The following is a 25,414-nucleotide window of genomic DNA, read 5'->3' on the forward strand; positions in this document are numbered from 1 at the left end:
CTTTCTTTCTTTCTTTCTTTCTTTCTTTCTTTCTTTCTTTCTTTCTTCCTTCCTTCCTTCCTTCCTTCCTTCCTTCCTTCCTTCCTTTCTTCCTTCCTTCCTTCTTTCCTTTCTTCCTTCCTCCCTCCCTTCCTTCCTGGATGGTTCTTGCCTATTTTCATAGGTAATCTGTTTCCTTCGGTGTTTTTTGTTTTTATTTTTTCACTCTTTTAGAGAAGTGTGCCCTCAAGGCTGGTGTCCTCCTCTTTGGCTCTTTTGTCCCAGCTGTAGGTGAGGTGAGGGCCCACCAAAGCTTGAGTACACTTCGGTTTGCATGTAGGCGTTTAAAAGAACCTCAACGGAAAACGTCTTCTACCGAGAACCAAAAACAGCAGATTGAAAGGGCCAGCAGAAAAGAATCCTTTTCATTATGGTTAGAAAATATGAACGTGCACTGGTGGCACATACCTTTAGTCCCAGCACTTGGGAAGCAGAGGCAGGTGGATCTCCGAGTTCAAGGCCAGCCTGGGCTATAGAGTGAGTTCCAGGACAGCCAAGGCTACACAGAGAGACCCTGTGTTGAAAGAAAGAGAGAGAAAGAGAGAGGGAGGGAAGGAAGGAAGAAAGAAAGAAAGAAAGAAAGAAAGAAAGAAAGAAAGAAAGAAAGAAAGAAAGAAAGAAAGAAAATATAAATGTGGCTACACTCAGGCCAGAACACGCTCAATGACATCCTTAGAAAGTAGTGAATGTGGGGTCTTTCTGCAAACAGAGGACCGAGGGCAGCTGCTTCTTTTGTCATGATTTTGGCTGTGGAGGCCTGTCCTAGAACTCAGTACCGACCCAGGCTGACTGATGAGAGCCTGGCTTTTCAGTCCTCAGCTGCGGAGCAAGGAAGACAGTGTTTAGGAGCAGGGAGACAAGGAAAGCATAAGCGTCGTGGAGATGGGGCATTGTAAAAGAATATTCAACTGCTACAACGAGGGAGCTCCTGAACGGTTGTCCATTTGCCGGTTTCAGATAAACGGCCTGAGTAACTTTTCTGCAATGGTTACTGGGGTTCAGCAACTTAATGGCAGACAGAGGCGCAAAACTCAAGAGACAAAGGCACAAATAGGATTCCCAAAAGACTATTGGACTTAGGCTCCTGAACCCAAACCAGAAAAGACACTGGGCTCCCCTGATGAAGAGACTCATTCCGTATTTTGGAAGGAAGATCTGCTGGAGCCAAAGAAAGGAAGGCATTCTACCAATGCCCCTAGGAAATACTACCTAGCGTGCCTACAACCCACCTGGTAATCTTTAACTCCAAACTGATTTATTCCTAAGAGGTGGCGTTGGGTTCTTCCGGTCCCCAGCTCTGGACACTGATTTGGAAATTCTGCACCCAGACAGTCTTTTGGGCTTCTGATTCTCTAGGGCTGAAATGCCTTTACCCATGTTCTTCGCAGTCTGCCTGAGCCCCCAATCACAAAGAACCTAAGCTCATCCTCTCCCCCAATCACTTCCCAGTCAGATTTACACTCACGGCTTCCAGCTCCTCACCATTCCTTGTCATCTGGCTTCTGCCTCCATGCCTGGAGCTGCCTCTGTCCCCTGTGGGAATCTACCCATTTCTAAAGATAGCGTGTTCTTGTATGCTGTTCCCTGCAGTTCTTACTGCTCTCGAGCACCGGCTGCTGTTTCTTGTTTCTCGTTCTTCTGTGCTCCTATTTCTTCAACGAAACTGCACCTCCTTTCTGATCGTTTCTTTCCCCACACTTACCCCCTCAATACCGTCGCTAATCCCCTGCTTTCCTCCCTCTGAATACTTCTCTATGGCAGTCTCGTCCATTCTTAAAGCTCCAACCAATGCCTTATGTGATTAATCCCCAAATGCACACAGCTCCAGGTACGACTCTTTCCTTCTCTTCAGTGCTCTTCCCAAATCTCCTAAAGCCAAAGCTTCCCCTTACCCAAGCTACGAGACTCACACCATCTTCTGTTCTTCTCATTTGGGTCCCACATTCCAGGGGTGATCAGTTTAGTCCATGCCTACTCTCCTCAACGTTTCCCAAGCCCGTCACTCAGGGCCCTCTCCTGTGTTCTGAGCCTCCGTGCTGTTCGCCTTTCCAGCTCAACCTGCGTGCTACTACTGCTTGTTCTGAGACTACAGCCCTGGTCATGCGGCTCTGCCAAAACTCTTGAATAGTCTCCATTACCAACAAAATAAAGCCCAAAATGCAGAAACAAAACTAAAAGGTTTTTTTTTTTTTTTATTTTTTTGAGATCCGGGCCAAGCTTATCTTTAGGATGTTGACCTTTTCTACTCAGACATCTTTCTCCAACTAAACATCTAGGCGTCCTTGGATCGTTCACATTATTTCCATTGACTAGATGGTCTTTCCCCAACATTGCTACAAGCCCAAATCCTATCTATCCTTTAAAGCCAAAGTATTATGCCACTTCCCCACTATGTCTTCCCCCATCCCCCCAGCTGGAAAATAGCCTGTTCTTTCTTCCCCTAGGCTACTCGTAAACTCTCTCTTATTCTCTACAGCAGCTGAGGGCAGAAGCCACACAGGCTGCGAGAACGCTTGGCCAGTACCCACTAAGAGCACAGGTGAGCTGGACTAGAGAATGGCGGCATAGATAAAGGCACATACTGCCCTTGCTGAAGACCTCAGTTCCATTTCCGGGGCCCACGTCAATTCTCGAGCACCTGTAACTCCAGGTAGTGGGTATCCGATACTCCCTCTATGGGCACCTGTACTCACGTGAACACCTCTGCACCATGCACACACACGATTTTTGTTGTTGTTGTCTTTTTTTTTTTTTTAAGTTGAGGTGCTGGGCTTCATGGTACACACCTGTTGTCTTGACTACTCAGGAGGCTAAGGTGGAAGAGCTGTAAGAGCTCATGAGCCTCAAAATATTGTGCCCAATATGATGAGACTCCATATTAAAAACAACAAATAGAAAACATACTCCCTTTATTATTATTATTTTTTAAATTATTTTGAGTGCTGGGATTAAAGGTGCGCACTACCACGGCCTGCATGATTGTTTGGTCTTAAAGCAGAAACTGTGGCGGCAATGGGATGGCTCCGTGGGTAAATGCATTTGCTGTGCAAGCTTGATGACAGGTGTTTGACGCCTGGAACCCTCAGTGGAAGGAGAGAACTGACTTCTGCACGAGGTCCTCTGACCTCCACGAGGGCACTGTAAGGTATGCGCTCCTTCCCGCCCCATTTCCCACCGAGAATAAAAGGAAATAAGACCTGGATATTTGGGGAGTCTCACCTTGATCTGCTCCTCTGGGAGAAGGGCCTCCATCACCTGAGCTAGGTTTAGAGGCTCTCACCACCTGATGTATGTGTGAGTGCTGGGGATGGGACAGGCGAGGCTGGAGGCCCTTGACCTACTGAGTTACATTCCCAGCTGAAGTCTGGCGTCTTTTGTCAAGTGAATGGCTTGTAATGTGGACAGCGCCTCCCCCAACCCCCAGCAACTTGGTTTTGTAAATTCTAACCTTATTATAATTAGATCAGCTTTCCTAGACAATCTGGATTGACTCCTCAAACAGCACCAGGAGACTTCTTAGGCGCCAGCACGCGTTTGTTTCTTAAGTCAGGAGATGGGTCTCTAGATGCTCATTTTATTAGCACTCTTCAAGCTGTAAATTAAATTATAATCTGCCTTTTTTGCACGTATGATCTATTTCATAATAAAAAAATATTAAAGCCTTCCTGAGTAAATTCTGTGTAATTGAACTTGCAGAGAAAAGAACACAGCAAACCGCAAATTGCTGATAAAAGTAATTGCTATACATTCCCAGAGGGAGGAGAAGATGTCTAAATTGAATCTAACCCGTAGGAAATTAGATTAAACTAAACTTTCTGAAGGAGCTGCTCTGGGGGGCAATTGCTCCCATCTCTGTCTGTGTTCTGGAGGCCGCTGAGGAAGATGGCACACACTGACACACACCCCCCCTGGAGAGAGTTTTGTAGGCTGAGGAGAACAAAGGTTTGGCTCACTGGGGCTGATGCACATGGTTTCACTTCCTGGGGTGATGGTTATCACTTGAAAGGCTTGCACTCCACAGCAGACATTTTTGGTTTCACCTGAGACGGCTGCAAAAACAATGGGCCCTGGGAGGGATCCAGACTCTAAATCCTTCAGGGGCCATCCCGGTCTCAGCCAACTGCGCCTCAGTTTGTTTTTACAGGCACATAAAATGCTCTGCTGGAGAGCAGACCCTATCAAAACCGCACGGAACAGGCGACGTGGGTTCCTCGGGTGGGATGTCGCCAGAAGGAACACCGGGGTATTAAACGGAGGTGCCCTGAGATCTCAAAATCCACCGAGAAGGACAGGGGTGAGATAATAGCCTCGAGACTGCCAGTGACGAGGGCAGCCAGAAGGGACAGAAACAACACCCAGGCTGTTAGACTGGGGAGACCAAAAAAAAAAAAAAAAAAAAAAAAAAAAAAAGATGCTGTGTTCAAGTGTTTTACAAGGAGGGAGGGTCATAACCATGAAATCCTCAACACCCGCAGAAGTCAACTGGATAACAAAGACGCTTAATCATCTTAATGTGGCATTTTAATGATGCCACTGATTTGCTGTGCCAATTCAGAGATAATGAGGTCCTAATGCTACAGATGTTCAGCCGGGCTAAGAGAAAGGGGGGGTGTGCGTGGGGGGGGAGATTTTCTATCGTGCCATTTCCTAACTATCCAATTAAACAAATTGTGAAAGCACCTAAATAGTTTACCAGGTTTTGACAGCTCTTAATAGGATTTAGAAGTCTGATGTAGGGAAGAGCAAAAAACGGCTGATACAGGTTCCGACGGTGTCCCCCCTACTGGGCTCTCGCCCGGTCCATACACACAGGCTACGAGAATCTATACAATCTCCCCTATAAAGTTAATGTCTGCACGTCCTTCCCACAATGGCACCTTTGTATCAGGAACGAAAGCTCTGAAATGATGGGTCGTTTTCATTTTTCTAGTTCACAGTTCTACATCTGAAGGAATTTGAGAGAGAGGGAAAACAAAAAAGCAACAATCCCTGATATTTTGAGAACTAAAGAAAAGGAGGAGTTTGGGTGTTTAACTACCAACAAACATAAAGTCTCAACGCAAATTAGACTTCTGATTTGCAGGATCTTTTATGATTTCTCTCTTCCTGTCTTTAAAGACCAAATGACAGACAGTTATTAATTTTTAAAATGCCCATTTTAAGATCAAGGAAAAACTGGAAAAAGTGAATCAGTCTATGAAGAGATGAGACCCTACCATCTCAGCAGCACAGAAGTGAGGGCAAGCAGGCTGGTGTGATATTTGGTTGGTCTAGGTTCTCATTAAAACACGTTCTCATCGGCCTTTCAGATTTCTCTGTGAAGAATCTACATGCGTCATGGGTAAACCATGTCACTACAGACGCAAAAGGATTACCACACTCCCCCAAAGTTAACAGCTATGAAAGATCTCCCCCTCAGTTTTACCAGTGATATCAGTTTTTGCCTTATTTTCTAGCCATCAGCACAGTTCATTCACATAACATTCATAACGATTTTGTTCAATAATTTCAGTACGCTTCTTGGCTTCCCGTTTAAAAGATCGGCTACTTCTGACATCAGGAATACGCTGCACCCAACAGTAGGTGAGGTGCCAGCAGCCTGGCTCTGCTAAGCGTTTCAAAGGTCATGGGACCAGGCAGAGCCCTTCGCTGAGAAAAACGTGAGTGCCGCAGAACACGCTGCGAGGTGGTTCCTTCCGACCCACAAGGCCCTGCAAGTCTAAAGCATCGTTTCGTGTCTGTACTTCACAAAGGGCATCTTCATCGGGCTCAGCAGTTCGGGGCGCTTGTTGCGTTCACAGGACACCTGGCTTCATTTCCCAGCACCCACGTGGTGGTTCACAACCTTCTGTAACTCAAAGTTCCAGGGCATCCAATGCCCTCTTCTGGCCCTCGAGGGCATCAGGCACGAAGGCGGTGCGTATACCTTCAAACAGGCAAAACACTCATACACATAAAACAGTAAAATAAATACATCTAGGAGGATTACTTTTACCCATTGTTTAAATCCATATATTACTTGGCATTTGTAACTCTGAGCAGTAACCGCTATGCAATGAAAAATGAATGAACACACAGGCTAGAGAGATGGCGCAGTGGTTTAGAGCACTTTTTGCTCTTGCTGAGGGTGCAGGTTTAATCCCCAGCACCCACATGGCGGCTCTCAGCCATTCAAGACTCCAGGATTAGGGATCTCCTCTTCTTTTGAGACAGGATCTCCCTCTGTACCTCTGGCTGTCCTGGAACTAGACCAGGCTATCCTTGAAGTCACAGAGATCCACCTGCCTCTGCCTCCTGAGTGCTGGGATTAGCCTTTTTTTTTTTTTTTTTTTTTTTTTTTTTTGAGACAGCCTCTTGTGTAGCCCAGACTAGTAGAGGCTGCGGAGATGCTGTGTTGGTAGAATGCCTATTGCACAAGCCTGAGGGCTGGGTTGGGGCCCCTAGCACCCAAGTGAAAAGGCAGCTGTGGTGGTGGTATCTATGGTCCTAGCACCGGGGTGGTGGGGAGAAGAGGATTCCTGGAGCTCACGGGCCAGTCAGTCTTGCTGAATCAGTTTGCATCAGGTCCCTGTGAGGGACCCTGCCTCACAAAATAAGGTGGAGAGCAACAGAAAGAAGCCACCTGACGTAAACTTGTGTCAAACCCTCACACACACACATGTGGACATCTTTACGCCTGTGCGCGAGCGCACACGAGCACACACACACACACACACACACACACACACAGCATTCATTTCAAAAGTTTAAAGTATGTTAAGATATAATTCTCAGAAAAATTAAAAAACTGTTAACCCAAGTTCAATTAAACTGACTAAAAACCTTCTGATTATCACAGTATCAAACTCAGGGGCACAGGCGACCCAAAATGTCTTCCATGGACAGCACGTAGAACGCCTGGTGTGTGCAGTGTGTGGAGGACAGACACCACCACATTCACCCTCTTACAGACTAGCGATGGTGTCAAGGCTGTCCCAGAACCGACGGAACCTCAGTCACTCTAGGAACTGACTGAACGGACGAGTTCCTCAGGCAGCCTGAACCAATTCACTGGTAACATCCAGGCCAAGGAGGGAAGAGGTCTGTTTTCCAAACCTTTTCCTTCTTATTTTAAATGCTCTCCTGGCTCAACCTTTAAGTGCTGCCGACTGCCAAGTCTGCTGCTGGTACGTCTCCCTGCTGAGCCTAGAGACACGGTTAGTCACGTTCTGGTTTTCTATACGTGGTTCACACTCAACAAATCAGTGCATTAGCTTCTCCCTTCTTCCAGGTCCACCCATCTGAAAATCTCCTCTCTCTCTCTACGTAGCATTGCTTGATGCATATACATATACATATATATATATATATATGTTCATTCTTACTCCCCCCCCCCTTTTTTTTAAGGCTTTCATAGCAGATCGACTTTGGACTCCCAATGTAGCCAGGATGACCTTGAACTTCTAATCCTTCTGCTTCAACTTCCTTCAGTGCTGGGATTATAGGAGTGTGACATGGCCTCCAGGTAGTGCTGGGAGACCAAACCTAGAGGTTTGAGCACACAGGGCAAGCACTCTGCCAGCTGAACTCCGTTACCCTCCACCCCTGACCCTTGACAGGATTTTGCCTCATAGCTCAGGGTGTCCTAGAACTCATGGTCCTCCTGTTCAGCGTCCTGAACGCTGGGGTTACAGGCGTACACCTCCAAGTTTGGCTCCCAGTGCCTGCGTATTGCTCTCCTTGTGCCTTCAGCACCGAATGCCGGGCTTGGTGGGGATCTGTGCCTGCTTACCAAGGCAACAGAAAGAAGCGAAGGAAACGAGGTGAAAAGGGAGGAAGGATGAACGATTGTTCTGTTCTTTGCCTGAAGTACAAAATTAGGGTTGATGGTGTTTTTAAAAATTGCACAGATTGTAGTTTTGCCTAAAGCTAGCACATTAGCAGAGAGTAGAAACAATAAATTGCTTCTAAGTAAAGGTAACAGCAATCAGACCCAAAGCATACAAAAAATTCTCAGGGGAGGGGAGGAGAGAGAACAAAGATTGACATTTCAGAGGTTATTTTTCTTTTTAACATTAAATTAGTTAAAATAAGATGTGTTTAAAAAAAAAGACTATAAAGTTGACCGTCTGTAACACACGATTTGAACTTTCACCCCTCGCTTCTGTTCCCCCTTCCCTTTCTGACATCCAATAACGGGATGAGAGCAGAAGGACCCGGGGGAGGCTCTACTGTCTGCTAGGTGAGCGTGGCGTCTTCAAGGCACACCAGGGAATAAGCTATCTTGTCGCTGGGACACGCTCATCCCCAGAGGGGAAGTGCAATTGCTTAACAGCTGCCCAGTCACACACCAGAGGGCTGCAAGCAAAGTTACATTCCGACCAGAAACTGGGGAGGGAGGGGACGCGCCATTGGGCAGAGGGAAACCAAAGTAGAACCTGGCCAACAACCTGAATCCACATCCCCTCCATTTCATATGGAGGTCCCTAATGATCATCAAGAGAGAAGGTGTTTATATACTGTTTATCTACAAAGAGCAGGCACTGATGGCTACAGGAAAAAAAAAAAAAAAAAAAAAACCAATATGGAACCTAACTCTATTTTTTTTCCAACTGAAGATACAATCGAATGTCTCCCATTAACCAGCTTATGAGTTTAATGAGAACTTGACTTCTGTGAATTTTCTCGTTTGTGCAAAGATAATATCTTCATATCTCACAGGCTTCCTTACAGTAATGAAATTAATCATGATATTGCACAGTCCAAGTGTAATTTTTAACATGTGTTTGCATTCATGACCTTGATTTAGGTGAAGATTTCTTAGATATGATACTAAATCCTGATTCATAAACAGAAGTGTCTCATAATTCAATAGTAACACAAACAGCCAGTTGAATATACACCATGGGTAGGAATATAGCTCAAGTAACAGTGTTGGCCTAGTACACTAAGGTCCTGTATCAAAGCAGATTTTTAAAAGTACTCAGGAAGCTGGGCACGGTGTGACACACCTTTAATCTCAGCATTTGGGGAGGCAGAGGCAGGTGGATCTCTGTGAGTTCAAGGACAGCCTGGTCTACAAAGCGAGTTCAGGACAGCCAAGGCTACACAGAGAAACCCTGTTTCGAAAACAAAACAAAAGGCACACAGGATATTTGCACTGATATTTCACTTAAGAGACTGTATAAACAGACAATGGGCCAATGACGATGAACATCATCACTCATTAGAGAAGCGCAGCTACAACCACAAATGCCTCTTTACACCTGCTGGAAAGATTAAGTGAGAAGACACAGAAGTGCACACAATCCTCACATGCGAGCACGGGGGAGGTATAGACAACGGGGTGGCCATTTGGAAAACCGTTTGGCATTGCTACAAGCGGCTTCCCAGATGGCTCCCAGTGATCTCCACCTCTCAACACGCGTAAGCGTGGAGTCTACGCTCCTCTTATTGTGGGCTCCGTCTACATGATGTGTTTCCGATGAGCAGAAGTTGGCAGAAGTGGTTGGAGGTGTCACTTCTGTGATTAGGTTATAAAGGGTGGTGACTGGCTTCTTGCTTGTGCTCCCTTTCCTGCCATTTATTATGCTTCTCTGGTAAGGAAGCTGGATAGTCCGAAGGACAAAGGATTGGAGCCGGTGCCCGGCCAACCTCCAGGGAGAAACTGAGACCTTTGGTCTAATGACTGTTAAGACTGACTCCTGACGACCATTAGTGATTTGGGCCTGTCTCATTCCTTGTCAAGTCTTCAGAGGAGATGACAGTCCAGGTCAGCATCTCCATCGGAATCTTGGGAGAGACTATGAAGCAGAGGACCTAGAGATACTACATCTCTTCTCCTCCTCTTCCTCCTCCTCCTCCTCTTCTTCTTCTTCTTGATAAATGTTTGTTATAGAAAACTGTTTGTTTATAAATTATTTTAATTTAGAAATAGAAAACCTCATAGGGCAGAGGAAGGGAAAGAAAAACATGAAGCACACAGGCAGCTTTTTACAGCATGAGCTCGTCACACCCTCGTTTGTTCACTGGTTCCCACGATGAGAAAAGCACTCAGCCACCCCCAGTAATGTTATTAACAGGGATACGGATCCGTTTCACAAAGAAGCCAATGATCCCATAATAGCAAATCCTAATATTGCTGTGGCAACCTTCTGGAATTCTTTCCTATCAGGTTTGGTGCATCTTTGAACCAGTCGAATTGAGTCCTTTACGAACTGCCGACTTGGCTCAACAAGCTCATCCATGACCTCATCCATGACTGTTTGTAGGATGGCAGTGTGAGAGAGAAGAGACATGTAGCTTAGGAGAAAGACTGAGCCCAACGGAACCAGCACGTCTATTCTTCTGAGGTAACCCATTAGCATTGTCTTCAAAGTGCCCAGGTTTGTGGTAACCGATATAGGCAGCTCCTTAGAAGAAGCTTTTAAAATTAATATAAATATACCAAACAGCCCTGGAGCTCCACTCCTAAATATCTACTTGAAATGAAAGCATTTGTGCACATAAGACCTGAATAAATATGTTCATCAGTTTGTGAAACAAACAAAATGTTTTCTATCAGCAATGGAATCCTACTCAGATATAAAAAGAAGCAAGCAGGAAGCCAGGAATGACGTCACATGACCTCAGTTCCAGCCTTCAGGAGTCTGAGGCGGGAAGATCACGCATTCAAGGCTAGCTTGACGAAGATGAAGTACTGAATCACACAACACAGGTGAAACAAAACATCATCTTAAGAAAAAGAAGACAGAAGTAAAAGACTGGAATTTGTCCTATTTCATCTGCGTGAAAGATCCCGAAGTGGTGATGCTACAGAGATGAAGTTTAGATTAGCGGCTTCCTGGGGCCAGGACGGCTGGCTGCAGACAGGTACGAGGGAGCCTTTGAGGGTGGCAGAAATGGCCTAAAACAGGGTGGTAGTCGTGTAACTCTAAGCTCACCAAGGAACACATAAAGGAAGGGAAATTATAACTAAACCAAGACTGCTTGAAAAGGAAATCTTGGGCCAGTAAGACAACTTCCCTAGTAAATGTGTTTACTTCACAGACCTGAAGACCTGATTTCCATCCCCAGAACCTAGGTAAAGGCAGGAAGGGAGAACCGGCTTGATCGAGTTGTCCTCTGAGCTCCACATGGTGTGGCATCCCCCTCCCACAAGAATAACAAACAAACAAGTAAATAAATTTATTGAAATAGAAATCTATACGGGTAAAGAAAGCTAAACTGAGCCTGTTGCCTTGATATGGCTTTCAGGAAGGGGAGAGGTCAGCTTCTCAATCCCTACAAGAAGCTTCGTGATGGGAGGTTCTTGTTTTGTTTTGTTCTGAGTAATGATCAGACCCATATGACAAGTCCCTAGAACACCTTAACTCCTTTTGTTTCTGTATAATGGTTTTCTGTCCTTTCCAATAAGATGTATTGTATGCCTGGTTAAAAGCCACAAAGCGCACCCCTCCGTTGGCAATAGGAAAACAGACGGAAGCAGTCTCTCCTAAGAGTTGACAGGACACCCCCCGTGCTTCTGTTATTATCAGTTCCATACAGATACCTATCTTCTTTCTAAATTGTGTTGGAGTCCACAGGCACACAGCTTCTCGATCGCGCTTGCTCTTTGCTAGACTATGATTCTTAACTAATGGGTACAGCCCTGATGTCCCAGGCAGCAGAAGGACAGACACAGGTGAGGAAGTCTTCACACACACACACACACACACACAACCAGGGATGTTGGCTTAGTGCTCTCGTAAGACAGAAGAAGGCCTCAGAAAGAGAACTAGAAAGACCGGAAGAGCAAGCTGACCAGGTAAGGAAATGGTCACATAAAATGCCAGAGATGGTTCTGGGATCCAGACAATAAAGAAGTAATGAAGGACCACACAGTCGTCTGTCTCCACAGTTTGGTGGAAGAAGCTGATCAAAGCCTTTTCTGCTTTCTCCAGGCTGCGCTGCACTTCCTTGAGGAATATACCAAAGGGTAACAAAGGCTTGGCTGGGATTTCTGCTTCCGCAGGCGCAGGTGTGGGAGGGCTGGCTCTAACAAATCTTTTCACTGTCTTTAATGCCACCAGACCGACGAAAAATAGCGAAATATCTACCATGATCCCGTTTTTTTTTTTTACTTCCTCAGTTGACATAATTAGCAAATTTATTATGGGTAAGGTCACACACTATTTTTAATTATTAAACTGTGGGTCTCCATATGTTACTGTTTAGACAGCGTCACTCAATGAAGAGTACAGTTTTCAAGACCGTCCGTCATTCCTGCAACCTCAAATCCTGCTCCAACTGCAATCAGCCAGGGCAGATTTCAACTAGGCGGCTAAAATGTGAAAACATCTGTGCTTACCAGTCAAAACAAGAAAGGTCACATGTTAAACCCTGTTAATCTTGTTTATTGGTGTTTGAAGGTTATTCACTGAGGGCTGGATTACCAGGGTCCTCCTTTAGGCCTGGCTCTGACATCTTTATTCGATCTGCTGTGTGTGAAATGCTTGAAAGCCCAATGTCCTAGAAGTTAGTCGTCAAAGTGTAATTTTGCTAAGTCTGAACTGGAACAGATTAAATGCTAGAAACACACACACACACACACACACACACACACACACACACCAAAACAGCCAGGGGAGAATGACTATTCTTTTCAAAATAGTTTTCCAAATTTCCATCCATCCTTTTTGCATGGATAAAGCACTCAAAATATTCCCCCATCAAAATCAAGAAAAACAAACAGTCTTGATCAGCGAGAGATAAAATTAAAAGATTGTCCCGGGATAGGTTCGGAGACTGTAGAAGACAAAGGGACAGGCTAGGGATGTCCCTCGGGGGTAGAATGCCTACCAGACCTGAGAGCAAAAACCTGGGTTCAATCCCAAACACTGAGGAAGGGAAAGAATGAAGAAAGAGGGGTAAGTCTATTTGGGGCTACCACCTGACTTTTCACAATTAACATATATTATTCTCTAAGCAGAAAATGAGATTGTTCATGTTGGAACTCCAACAAGAAAACATCATTAAAAACAACAACAAAACCACTGAAGCCAAGAGCCCTGGAGAGATGGTTCAATAATTAAGAACAATAGCTGTTCTTCCAGAGGACCAGGATTCAGTTCCTCCCAGCACCCATAACCAGCGGCTTATAGTTGCCTGTAGCCCTAGTTCCAGAGGATAAAAAATTCTGGCATCCATGGGTATCTGCACATACACACATACACATAACACATAAAATAATATAAATCGTTCTTTTTAAGAAAACGGGCCCTAAGACTTTACATACTTTGGTCAGAACTTGCTAATCTTTTCTGAGCTGTGGGCCTCTTAAAATGTACGCATGTTTATCAACATGAAACAAACATGCTACCCAGGGATTTTTCTTATAGCTTGAGATAAAAGGCTGCAGATTTCTGCCCCTAGACCTTTAAATGAGCTCAGGCTTAAGTGAAAGGTGCCTCTACGCCGAGCTTTATACAAACAGTGGCTTGGCATTTAAACTTTTTCTCAAGTGCTCTGAACAGAAATTAGAAATATTATGTTTCTGCCTTATATCTTAAGAGGGTACTAGGCTGACATTTATAATTTTTCATCATAGTTTACTCTTAAATAAAACCGGAAATATTTCTTTGTTTTTAAGTACCAATGGCTCTGAGAGTGTCAGTTCTGTCACCTACGAAGTTCACGTTTGAGAATCGCATAATTATCAAAAAAAAAGGTTGCAAAATGTCTCTGTGTTTTAAGTGAACTTACGATTCTGGGTTGCGCCATACCCAGGGGTGCATGTGGCCTGCTGGCCACAGCTGGAGAACACCTGGGGCTCTTATTACATCTTTTTAAAAGTATTCAGGCTGACGAGACAGCTCAGTGTGCAAAGCTGTTTGCCACCAAGGCTGATGATCTGAGTTCAGTCCTTGGGACCCACATGGTGGAAAGAGAGTCAGGCTCAGGAAATCACTTTCTGATCACACAGAGTAAGTGAACCAATAGACGTAAAAAGGTACCTCGTAGGGCTGGAGAGATAGCTCAGTGGTTAAGAGCCTGCCTGTTCTTCCAAAGGACCGGAGTTCAATTCCCAGCACCCACATGGCAGCTCACGACTGTCTATAATGCCAATTCTATGCAATCTGACACCTTCACACTAATGCACATTGAATAAAATAAAATAAAAATATTTAAAAAAAGGTACCTCATGGACACCAGTATTAGTCATGAGATTTACCCCACCATCAATTAGCAAGCATATAAAAAGCTTTAATATATATATATGAAACTGGATTTTGGTGGTGCGTGCCTTTGATCCGGGAGCTGGGGAAACAGAGGCAGGCAGTTCTCTGAGTTTGAGGCCAGCCTGGTCTAAAGAGTAAGTTTCAGAACTACACAGAGAAACCCTCTCTCAGGAAAAAAAATATATGATTTTCCATGAACTCCTATTTCCAGTTTGCTTTCCCTATGAAATCTTATCGTAATATTCTGCTCTTACATGCTGCAATTTTCTATTGCTCTGTACCTACATACTATAAACATATTGTTATATGCTTCTTCATAAAATATATAAGAAAATAATTTTTCACTTTTTTTTTTGTTGCAATGAAGTGCCACATGTCGAGAAAAACCCTGTGGATTGAATTTTGTATTTTGTATTTTTTATTATTTTTGAGGCACGGTCTTTCTACTTAATCTTGGTTGTCCTGGAACTCACTATGTAGCCCAGGCTGGCCTCAACTCACAGTGACCCTTCTGCTTCAACAGATTATAAATGGAGGTATAAAGATTGCGTGTATGCTTGATGCTTTTCTAAATTAAATTATGCAACAATTAGCATAAAATTGATTAAGTAATATAGCTACAGTTCTTATTTAGTAATTATCAAGCATATAAATGAAAATAATTAGGAATCTCTCTCTCTCAAAAATTGGTTTTTCTGTTCTTCAGGCTGGACCGAAACTTTCTATGTCGACAAGGCTATCTTCAAACTCAACACTCCCCTGCCTTTGCCTCCTGAACGTTGGGCCTGCAGACAGTCAGGAAATGCCTCTAGGGAGGAACTTATCTAACCATCCTTTTGCCACCCCGGAACCAGCTACCTTCACGATGGGAAAAGATGAGCCTTTCTTTCATGAATTGGAGTAGGCCCATGGAGAAAGGAAAATCACAACCACAGTGGCCTAAGATCAGTTTTGGAAAGAGAACACACTGAAGTCGAGAACCTAGAAATTCTCTAAAAATCATCCCCACCCACCAAGCTTTAAAGATTACTGTTAACAAAGATCATATTGTTGGGCTGGAGAGAAGACTCAGCCATTAAAGGCTAAGATTCACAGCCAAACAAAACAAAACAAAACAAAAACAAAACCCCAGCTCATTCCCAAGATGTCCTTACACGCTATCCACTTAACCAAACAGTTATTTAGTGAGCACTTGTGGGCAATGCAGGAGCGAATAAACAGATGGGTGGGTGGGTAGATGGGTGGAGGGTGAGTGGGTGGCTGGGTGGATGGATGGGTAGGTGTATGGATGGATTGGTGAGCGGATGAGTGGGTGGGTGGATGGGTAGATGGATGGGTGGGTGGATGGATGGATGGTTGGATAGGTAGGTGAATGGAGGGTGAGTGGGTGAGTGGATAGATGGGTGGGTGGATGGAAAAGCTGAAACAAAAGTAAAAAAACTGAAACATTCACTGTCTGCCCAGAACTCTGATCTTAAAGAATACAAATATGTTCACGGCATGTGCCTACAATCCTAGCCTTTGGGAGGCTGAGGAAGGAGGATCAGTCTAAGTTTGATGCCAGCCTGGATAATGTAATGAGTTCTAGGCTAGCCGGGGACCTTGCTTTTGAAAAAGAAAAAGAAGAAAAGAAGAGAAAGAGAGAGAAAGAGAGGGAGAGAGAGAGAGAGAGAGAAGAACTACAGTAGGCCCCTGCCATAAAACAGTATAATCAAAATGGAGTTATAACATGATGGTGATTGGCCCTTGTTCCATGGGAGTGGGCAAGGAGCAGCTGCCATGGGACTCCTCAGAGATTTTTGAAGTTTAGTGGGTGTCATGGCAACTGTGGCCGGGCTAGTCGTCTCTGCTCTTGCTTTGCGGCTTTTGTGTGACAGTACATACACAACCCACCAACTACATTCCTTAACTCCACAATAATGTGACCTCTATAATCTTTAAGTTCTGCATCCTATCTGCTCTGTTAATAGAGATATCTTGTCTCTCACATCATTCTCCTCTGCAACAATTAGAAGTAGCTACCAGACACACACACACACACACACACACACACACACACAGAGCGATGTGAGGCAGGTAGGAGTCTTTTCAATCCCTAGTCTAGGTGAGCTGGTGAGGATGAATAGTTAGCATGGGGTGGGCTCCGGCTTACTTTGTAGCCTGTTGATTTCAGTGCTACCAATACTCCACCCTGGCCAGTTTCAAGCTACCAACGCAAAGCCTGCCAGCTCACAAAATTCCTGAAGATTTCACAAGTGACTTTCTCCTGGCTCAGGCACAGCACTGGGATTCCCTCTGTCCCTCAGCAGGGTCTCTTCACGTGCTAGCAAATGGCACCAGGAGCCATCATGGCTCACTTGCCCTAGCTAATGCCAAACTTCATCTGAGCCCAGAATTCACTTGGCAGGAGCATGTGCTGTGAGGTCCAGGTTCCGGGGGGGTGTCATGTGTCCATCAGCTGACTAAGAAGTGACGCCAACACCGCCACCACACAGCGACCGCTGCGAAAAGAGGTGGCAATCTCTCCAATGAGCCACTAGAAACAGCGGGCAGGCTTCTATTTTTTTAAGACCATTTCAACTGTCTATTCTTCTGCAGACACTAAATGCATGCCTACACATTCCTTTAACTTCACTGTGTTTCATGGGTTGGCTAAAATAAGAAAGAAAACCCAGAGATTTTTTTTCTTTCTTTTTTTTTTTTGGTCAAGGAGATTCAACATCTTGGTTTTATCACGAACACCGCCACAAATTGACACGGTGGGAGCTGTGACTCTCAGCCCGTCTCAGCACGTACAGGGAGAGCGAACTTCGAAGCGGCACACACTGCTGATGTTGTGAGATAACTCCTCCATCCCATGAGCGGTGGGCCTTGCTCTGGGCTCAAGAGATGTAATATTTTGATAAAACGTGGCACTTCCTTTCAAAGCAGGTATTTGCCTGCACTGAGCTGTACTGCTGGAGACTGGTGAACAGAGGTGAAGCTGACTCGGCCTCTCCCAGCTGCTCCAGCCGTGCCCCCCCCCCCCAATCTATATAAAACATAATTAGCAGCCATAAGACACAAGGGTGGCTTGTTTTTCCTCCCTTTGGCAGCAGCAAAGCAGCTTATGTTTTGCTTCTTATGAGCACATGATGACTGTAGACATCAAAAAGGACCAAGACTATGGCGCTGGGGTCATTTGTGTGTGCCGTAGGCCTGTCATCTCAGCACTCAGGAGCCTGGGACAGGAGGATTGCCACAAGTTCAAGGCTGACTTCTGTTACATAGTGAATTACAGGTTGGCCTGAACTATAATGGGGGCTCCTTTTCCAATCTATCCGCCCCCTCCAAACAGGAAACTATGCTGTGGAAAACTACTGAGCCATGAAGCTATGTTTTCTAAGGAAGAAAGGATTATTTTTTTTTCCCAACAAACTTCCTATGTTCTAATCTTTATTTTGAGCTGTTCTGCTCAAGGTGTCACCACAGAGAACATTTAAGACCTTTCAATGCAGTATCAACCAGGCAAGGCCTAAATAAATCCACTGAGGGTGGGAAGGATGGCTTTGAAGGCGAGGGTGCTGGCTACCAAGCCTGAGGACCTGAGTTCAATCCCCTGGACCCAGGTGAAGGGAAAGAACTGACTCTCACAAACAATGAAAGTCTCTGAAATTTAGGGTTAAAACAGGGCAACATTTGACGTCAGCGTGCCCAGGGATACCGTAAAGTGATGGAGTGCCTGCCCAACAAGGCCCTGTAGAAAAAATGTGGAACTAAGGGTGGAGAGACCAAGACAGAACCTCCAGTCCTTCCTCATCTGAAACTGGATTCTCACCTCCACCATCTCCCGTGTAGGAAACGGAAGGGGTCTACCGGGAGCCTGCATGTTAGAAGCACGTGATTCGACGTGGATTTACCAATAGAATTATTTTCCATCTTTGAAATTTTAGGGAGTCTGAGTTAGGCCACCAATATCCCGCACTCCCTGTCTTTCTGGCGCCTAGTTTTTGTAGATCCTATTATGATAAGGAACTGAAATATCTCCCAAAGACCTGGTGCTAAAAACTCCTGTCCTGGACCCAAAGTGATGGGATAAAGCAGCCATGGGCTAAGGCCTCGGAACTTGGAGGCCTAAATCAATCTCTTTCCACTTATTGTTTGCTTTTTTTTTTTTTTTTTTTTTTTTTTTTGAGACAGGGTCTTATTTTGTTTTCAAGGCTGGCTTTGAACTCCTGATCCTCTCACTTCTGCCTCTTAAGTGGTGAGAGTATAAGCATGTGTGATTTTTTTCTCTTTTTATTTTAAATTTTCTTTTTCTTTTTTACTTTTAGTAAAAAAATATTTATTTTTATTTTATTTATTTATTAGTTTTTTTTTTTTTGACAGGGTTTCTCTTTGTATTTTTGGCTATCCTGAACTCACTTTGTAGACCAGGCTGGTCTCGAACTCACAGAGATCTGCCTGCCTCTGCCTCTGCCTCTGCCTCTGCTGCGAACACAGGTGGTCTACCATGCCCATCAAAAAAATATTTTTTTAATCATACCTAATCTATCCTGCTTATAGTTTTCTCTCCTCTGCTCCTCCCCGTTCCTCCCTACCTCTCCTCTTATCTAGATCCTACCTACTTTCTGCCTCTCATTAGAACACAAACAAGCTTTTAAGGGATAATAATATAATCTAACAAGATGAAACAAAAAATTAACACATTAGAACAGGACAGAACAAACAAACAGAAGGAAAAGAACCCAAGAGCAGGCACAGGAAACAGAGACCCACTCATCTGTCCACGTAGGAACTCCATAAAAGCACTCAACTGGGAGCTGTTTTACACACACACACACACACACACACACACACACACAAAGGACTTGCAGAGGCAAAAGAGAGAACTCTTTTAAAGCTGCTTTTCTTGGACATTTTTGTTACAGCGATGGAAGGCTGACTACCACAGCTCTTTCTGCACACACCAGTCATTTGTTCTGGACCCACCACCCATGTGGACAGTAATGATGGACGCCGGCACCTGTCACATCGCCTATCCGCTCTGCCTCACTTGCATATTTATGCTTGCAGTCCGCTTCCCAGTGCTTTTGTGCCAAATACAGCAGAAACGCCCTCAGTCACAGATCTGTAGGTTCTGGAAGGTCCACGGTCCCTCTGAAGGCTCCAGATGCAAGCCTTGGCACTCCATGGTCATAGCAGCACAAATCCAGTCTCAGGGTTAGGGTTAGGGTTAGGGTTAGGAACTCTGCCTTGGAAACCAAACCAATCCAAACCAAAGCAAAACATAATTAGGCACGCGAACAATTACTAATCAAACATACTCCAAAAAACTCAGTTCTAAGACCACCCTGTGGGAGAGCTGGGAAGTAGAAGAGGCCTCACAGGGGAAGCAGGGAGTTGGTGTAAACAGTCCTAGCATACGAGCTGTTAGACTTACGTCTCCAGGAATAAAGGAGGAAGCTACCAAGCATTAACCTAACGTTTAATCTGCATGCGATTTTATTTCTGTCTAATTATGGAAATCACAGTGGTATGAGCTATGTAGTTATTAGGCATGTATATTTTTCTAATTTTTGAAATAACAGTCACAATCCTTACTGATGTTGCTTTAAAATGTTTACATGAAGGTTTTTTTTTTTTTTTTTTCAGATTATCATTGCAAGTCAAATCCTCTCCACAGTCTGTCTTTATGAATAAAGTTTTGCTGGCTGCACAGCCATGCCTGTTCCTTTATGTATGTTCTCTGATTGATTTACACTGTATCAGCAGAGTTGAGAGGTCTGTTACGGAGGCTATATGACCTCAAAGCCTAAGATGTTTATGTATTTCTTATCTGGCCCCTTACAGACAAAAACTTTGCCGACCTCTATATCGGGTTCCTGAGAACATATTGTTTAAAAAATGTAAACTGTTTGTGAAGTGAGAATCAAGTGTCTGTGGGGTTGTGAACTAAGATCTGAAAACTTATGAAGTGGAACATTTCTTTTCACTTTTTTTAAAATTCCAAATTAAACACGAGTATAATTGGTCTGAATCTAACACACTCCAGATAGGTTCTACAAACTTTCAAAGAACATTTACAAGAATGTTTCTATTAAACTTAAACACAGAGGATTCTCTAAAGCTTGTTTCTTTTTAATATAATTGTTACCTTATAGCCATAGATCTCTAATTAAAATTTAAAAATACAAGCCTAACTGTAGCCCCAACGTTGGCCTATAGTGCGATGGTTTTGTTGTTGCTGCTGCTGACGATGGTGAATTTGAGTTAAAGGTCATGTGTCCCAGGCTGGCCTTAATCTTCCTGCCTGCACCCCCTAAATTCTGGGGTTCCAAGTTTGTGCCAACCTGCCCAGCTAATGTTCCTTTTCAATTTCATAATTCTGGTAATTTGGAATGAATAATTTGAATGCTCTGATCATCTTCCTTTATAAAGCAGTGTGCCTACGAACCAGCTTTTTCAGAGGCCAATTACTCACACCATTGACATTAATAGTGTCTTAGTCAGTTTGAAAGTTAATCATAAACAAATGAAGTAATCTTTCAACACTGATGTTATTCTATTAATTTCTTCCTAAGACAATTTTAAGAGGGGGGAGGTTCCCTGTTTCCTCTCCATTCTCAAGTTGTTTAAAGTAACTGATCACATCTTCTCTACCAAGAACTGCGTGCTATTTCCAGATGCCACCAACTTGGAAAGCTGAGTTGTTTACAGCATCTGAGTGGGTCGTTTTGTTATTTGTGGTTTGAGACAAAGTCTCTCTACATATCCCAGGCTGGCCTGGAGCTCTCCATTAGCTGAGGCTAGCTTCAGACTCACAGAGATACTCCTGCCTCTGCCATAGGAGTACTGGGATTACAGGTGCATGCTATCCTGTTTAAAATTCTTATCGTCGCATGGAGGTTATCTGTTCTCATGTTCACGCGGGAGTACCAACTCAGAGGTCATTCTGACCCCAGAGGAAAACCTGACATGGTTGTCAGTTCCCAGACCACTTGCTGTACAGAGGTTGTTGCTGTTATCCTAAGCACAGGCCTGGTATGGTGACTACCAGAGCTCAGAAGCTGTAACCTAGAAAAACGTGGCCACAGCTGCTACTGCTCTGCCTCATCCTGAATGTGACTCGATGGATGTCACCGTCGAGAACCTGCCGAATCAGACACACCATGTGCCTTTCCTCAGCACATATGACCACATCCTGCGGAGCAGCATTTGCTGACTCTGTGGTTAAAAACTGGCACAAATTTAATGTATAGCTCGGCAGATCAGGGCTATAAGCTAAAGCTGTGATTTGAATCTCAGAATTTTTAGACAAGAAACTCGATTTCTTGTCCTTGAGCAACCAGGCAAAAAAAAAAAAAGAGTCTAAGAGGAAAATACTTTTCTTCGGAGAGATATGTAGACACACAGATAATTAACCCAGGGCTTTCATTTAGTCATACAACAAATATTTATTGCACATCTACTATGGATGAGGTACCTACTAGTGAAAAAGATGTCCTAAATGCCAGTCAATAAAGAGTGGAAGGAGGACGACAATTAACGAATACAAGGGGAGAGTTATCTGTGATTGGCATCATAGCAGAATAAGATGCAGCATTGTGTTGAAATGTTGACTGGGTGGTCATGGAAACTTTCTCTAAAGACGTGATATTGCAGATGAGACCTGAGCGACATTCATAAAGCAACGGTGGATGAAATTTGTCACCATAATTATCAGCATAATATGGGAGCATTGTAAACAAGCATTTAGTGCTAAAATTCAGCACGCACACACACACACACACACACACACACAAAGCCTAAAAGTGCGTATTCTATAATATTTGAATAGTGGAATAGGGATTTTTTTTCTTCTTCTTGCATTTTGTCTTGTTTTGAAATTTTTTTCTTTTTTGCTTTCCACTTCCACCACACACTGTGGTGCAGTGCGAAAATGTATTTGCTCTTTGCTCCTGTCCTTTGTTTTAGGCACACAACTCCTAAAACTCTCGTGTTTTCTTAGTGATAACCAGATGTTGTGATTCACAACAAGCCTCTTTCAATATTCATGAGTTTATGCTAATGAGGTGACCTACCCCAACATGCTTCCCAGCACAGTGAGAACCTTCAGTCTCACCCACTGATCTTTGGGAAAGGCCATGAAGGGCTGGAGATCCAAATAAAGCCTTGGACAGAGAGCTTGATAGCCTCCGGGCTGGGACCACTCAGAGAGGAGGAGGGCACAGGTGGAGAAAGCAAGAGAGCCCAACCTGCTTGCTCCTTGGCCTTGTCCTGTGCCCTCCTCCATCTGACTGCTTCTGAGTCAAATAATAAACCATTAACAGTAAATTAACGGTGACGTCTGTGCATTTGTCTGGGCTGCACAGGGCTCTCTGTATTGTGGCTGATGTCTGTAGCATGGGTTCCCTTACAAGATGGAAGCCTTAACCCATGGGATCTGTCTGAACCCTGGGAATTAAGTCCACAAATAAATAGACACCCAACAAACTGAACTGCTGTTGTCTTTGGTTGTCAGTGTGGAAAACACCTCAGAACTGGTGTCAGAAGCGGGATTTGACAGCTCAGCTGTGGTTCACAGAAGCATGTGGCTTGGAGGGGGGGTGGAAATGAAAGGGAAGAGAATACTGAAACTCTGATTCCTGAAAGGCCATATTGTTACTCATAGTATGGAAGCCACAAAGATGGTGTCCTGATCAGCTATTAAAGGTGAAAGGTACCAAAGGACCCAACTCCCAAGGAGCTGGGCTGTCCAAGGCAATGCAAACTAAAAAGACAAGGAATAAGGTGTATAACCCTTTGGCTGCTACTATAATAGTTAAATTGTAGGCAGAAGAATGTATTGAACCAGGTCTTAAAGCTGCACAAAGCTCAGATTACATCTGGCCTGAGCTTTGGTCACTAGATATCAAGATTTTGTTTCTTAAAGGGAAACAAAATGCCACCTATGATATATCTGGACACGGGCTGGAGAGACAGATCAATGACTAAAGCACTTCAAATCCCCAGCTTTCATGTAAATGCCAGGCAGGTGTGGTAGCCCAACTGTAATCCCCACATCGGGAGGCAGAGATAGGGGGTCTCCCAGAAAACTGACTATCTAGACTGGCAAACTGGCAAGCTTTGGGTTCAGCGGGAGAACCTGCCTCAAGAAAGACACTCAAGATCAACCCCTGAAGTCCATTCAACCCATGTGTTTCTACACAGGGGAACACAGCGTTTCCATATGTATGCGAACATGCATGCGCAATTGGGATACCAAGAAAGCAGTTCAGGGATGGGAGGGCAAGACCAAGAAATGAAACCAGGGGTAGAATGTGGACAGAGTGACCTTATTTTGCAAGTCCGTGTCATCAACTTCCTGAAGAGCCACTACTAGAACGGATTCTGGGTTTGTTTAGGGGCAGTGTTTTGACTCTTCTTTTTTCTCTTTTTCTTTCCAGCTGGGGACGGGACCCAGGATCTTGCATGTGATAAGCACACACACTACCCTATGCAAAGTCGCTGTGCAGCAGTCAGCCATGTGTGGGCTGATTCGGACCCACAGATCACCACGGAGCAATCACAGGTCCTTCCTGAGGGAACTGCCAGCCTGGAAGATAGGATACAGGCCACCATCAGGCCTGTTTAACTTGCAGTGGCCCTACCTAACTCCCCTTGTAAACGCCAACGGGGAACATCCCAGATAAGACATCAGCCAAACTCACATACAAGCTGTGTAGGGCTGGCTTTGTGATTGGCGGGATAGCCATCTGTTGAATATGCCCACTACCAGGCCACAAAAAAATGCCAAAGTTAAGCATGTACATGGAAATGTACAGAGAAAATGATGATGAGGACTGGAGGGAAGAAGATCCTTTCCTTCGATGATGTCATGAAGAACGTAGCACTGACGTTAAGACAGCGTGTTAAAGCCCTTTCCTGGACTTTCTGTGAGAAAGGCAAGGCAGAGCAGAGTGAGAAGTTTAGGATGGGTTAGTTGGGATAGTCTTGCTGGGCTTGGGGCATGGGAATGGTTTCCAGCTGTCCAGGAAGAGGCCTTAAGTTGAGTTAAGGCTTGAAGTAGGAGCTAGCAATAAGGATGTAATTGGTGTAAACTTGGGAGTATGAAAAAAATGCTCCCAGCCAAGACCATTTTAATTTCTCAGAATTGCCTCACCCTGAGAAGGGTGGTCTCCCTCCTGAGTCTGTAAGACCCCCCAAATACCAGAGCATCAAGAGCGCAGGAAATATGAAGATACAGGCACTGTAATTGGCCCTGTAGTGAACAGATATCAAATAGAAACACAGAGAGACTAGGAAAATGCATTTGCTACAGGGAGCCCTTTCTCAGAGCCGCTCAGATATCTTCACTGCTGGGAAACGGAGCAGCAGTCCAAGACGCGTCCTTGAATTTGCTGTCTCGGCCTCCCCTCGTGGGTCTCACAGTAGCTAACAAAATTGTTACACTAGTTAACAAGAAAATGAGGAAAGACAGAGGGGAGGGTCAAGTGATTCATCTCATCAAGGTAGACAGTTTTTAATGGCTATATATAAAAAATAATAAACCGGGGTTGAAGAGGAGGCTGTGCAGTTAAGAGTGCTTACTGCACTCGCAGAGGACCTGGGTTCGGTTCCCAGCACCGACATCAGCAGCCTCACCACCGCCTGTAACTAATTCCAAAGGAGCAGAAGCCCTCCCTGTCCTCTGCAGGAACCCAAACGCACGTGACGCACATAACTCAAGCACATACATATTAAAAGGCACTCCTAAAAAAGAAAAAAAAAAAAAAAGCTGAATTGAAATGAACTCTGATGGTCGAAGCAATGAGGGATAAGGGATGTGAGTGTCAAGAGCCTGGCTTTCTGGGCTTATCAAGACCTGGAATGGCTTCAGTATTGCAAGCATGAGCACAGTACCAATGCATGAGAAGCTGAGGCAGAAGGGTCACAAGTTCAAGGCCTCTTTGGGAAGAAGTGAGAAGCTGTCTCAAAAGCCCGAAGCAAAACTAGAAATAGGGGGCCGGGAGTGGTGGTGCACCCCCTTGGTCTCAGTGCTCAGAGGCAGGGGCAGGGGATCTCTGAGTTGGAGGCCAGCCTGGTCCACAGAGCGAACTCCAGGATGGCCAGGGCTATGTAGAAAAACCCTGTCTCAAAGAACAGCAGTGGAAGGAAGGAAGGAAGGAAGGAAGGAAGGAAGGAAGGAAGGAAGG

At 44.6% G+C, this 25,414-nt stretch overlaps 1 protein-coding gene and 1 pseudogene across 1 annotated transcript in view; both read right to left on the reverse strand.

Annotated features, from left to right (window-relative positions):
- The window catches only part of Ikzf3 (IKAROS family zinc finger 3), an 83,180-nt gene that overhangs the window by 26,640 nt on the left and 31,126 nt on the right, over positions 1–25,414 (reverse strand). The window lies entirely within an intron of this gene.
- LOC129686184 (protein transport protein Sec61 subunit gamma-like) lies at positions 10,072–10,277 on the reverse strand (annotated as a pseudogene).

The sequence above is a fragment of the Psammomys obesus genome, unplaced genomic scaffold, assembly GCF_907164565.1.
Source record: "Psammomys obesus unplaced genomic scaffold, mPsaObe1.curated_primary_1811, whole genome shotgun sequence".
Lineage (NCBI taxonomy): Eukaryota > Metazoa > Chordata > Mammalia > Rodentia > Muridae > Psammomys > Psammomys obesus.